Source organism: Clupea harengus, chromosome 6 (assembly GCF_900700415.2).
Source record: "Clupea harengus chromosome 6, Ch_v2.0.2, whole genome shotgun sequence".
NCBI classification, from domain to species: Eukaryota; Metazoa; Chordata; class Actinopteri; order Clupeiformes; family Clupeidae; genus Clupea; species Clupea harengus.
In genome coordinates this window covers 11,143,960-11,145,822 of record NC_045157.1, presented here as the reverse complement: position 1 = coordinate 11,145,822, position 1,863 = coordinate 11,143,960, and the positions used below count along the sequence as shown (strand labels likewise).

General features: G+C 50.5%; 1 pseudogene; it reads right to left on the bottom strand.

The window, feature by feature from the left end:
- Positions 1-1,863, bottom strand: part of LOC105888595 — a 51,681-nt pseudogene that overhangs the window by 37,694 nt on the left and 12,124 nt on the right.

The following is a 1,863-nucleotide window of genomic DNA, read 5'->3' as shown; positions in this document are numbered from 1 at the left end:
TCACTCGCTCTCTCTCTCTCTCACACACACACAGACTATTGTTTCTGCCTGTCTAGCTCAAAACACACGAGTGAGTGCATCTGAAAGGAGAGCATGAATGCTGGCAGAGCCACAGAGTGTGTGTCCTGGATCCTTCTGTCCTCTCACACACACACACACACACTCACACACACACACACACACACACACACACCGGACACACACACACACACATACCGTATACTCTCTTAGAGAAATACACAAACACAAAAACACACATAAATGCTCACTGTAAGAAACATGTACACACACACACACACATAGACCAAGGCTAACTGAACCCCCCACACAGACATGCTCACACACACACAAACACACAAACACACACACACAGGAGTGCTGTTAAGCTCTCTCAGCAGGTCATTCTGCAGTGTGTCAGTGACAGATCGAGAGAGCAGATCGAGCCCAGTAAGACACACACTCTCACAACAGCCTGAGTGAGGCCTGAGTCTGGCCCAGGTTAGGCCTGAGTCCGGCCCAGGTGAGGCCCGGGCCTGCTGACAGGGTATTACTGTGGGTTAACCTGCATCAGCTGTATACACCCCTGGGAGCACAGCCTGGAGAACGGGCCCCAACTGCGTGGGAGAGGAAACCACATCAGAGGGGGGGGGGGGCATCTCTCAGTGCTGGGTGTGTTTACACAGGGACTCCTGAGGACCAACACAACCCAATCCAGCAGTGACTGATGGGGCAGGATGACTGATGCATGATGGGTAATTCAACCCTGTTTGTTTTGTGGATAAAATATCCCTAAATACCACTGGATACGGGAAGAGAGAGAGAGGGAGAGAGAGAGAGAGAGAGAGAGAGAGAGAGAGAGAGAGAAAGAGAGAGAGAGAGAGAGAGGGGGGGGGGGGAGAGAGAACCGGATAGAAAGATGTATAGAGAGAGGGAGAGAAAGAGAGGAAGAGAGAGCAGGAGAGAGAGGAAAAAGGAGGGATCGAGAGAGCGGGGATAGGAAGGGGAAAAGAGACAGAGAGTAAGGGAAAGATGGAGAAAGAGAAACAGAATAATGGAGTGTGTGTGTCTGTGTGAGTGTGTGTGTGTGTGTGTGTCTGTGTGTGTGTGTGTGTGAGGTGGTTTACATCCCTCATCGCCTCTCTTAACACAACCGAGCTAACACCAGTGGCTAATTGGGAGCAGAAAGGTCACGAGGTCATCGCTTCTGAGAATGCCTGACATGACACAGCTGGGGTGTCAAAGGTCATTCAGCTCACCGGAAGTGAGTTAGAAAATAAATACCATGAAAGAGAGACAGAGAGAGAGAGAGAGAGAGAGAGAGAGAGAGAGAAAGAAGAAGATGATGAAGAAGAAGATGAAGAGTCGGATGACGAAGAAGATGAAGAAGAAGAAAGCTGTAGCTTGAATTTTTATTCGTTTACCCTTCAACAATATTCTTCCTCCTGTTTTCAAAGAGGAAACAAGAGAATGGAGGATAAGAGGACAGGAGAGGAAAAGAGAAGAGAAAAGAGGAGGACAGGAGAAGAAGAGAGGATAGGAGAGGAGGAGAGGAGTGGAGCGAAGAAGAGGAGAGGGGGGAGGAGAAGAGAGGAGGAAAGAAGAGGAGAGGAGAGAGGAGAGGAGAGAGGAGAGGATAGGTGGAGAGGAGAGAAGAGGAGTAGAGGAAAAGATGAGGAGAGGAAGTGAGGGGGGCAGAGAGGTCTGTGTTGTGGGTGGAAATGGTTTGATGAGTTGTATTTGAGAGGGGGAAGCAGGTCTGGAAACAGTTAAGATCGGATCACAGGGCTGAGTGTGAGGGGGTGGGGTTGGGATGGAGCCGAGGGGGGGAGGGGGGGCAGGGGGGCAGGGTGGGAAAGCAACAGA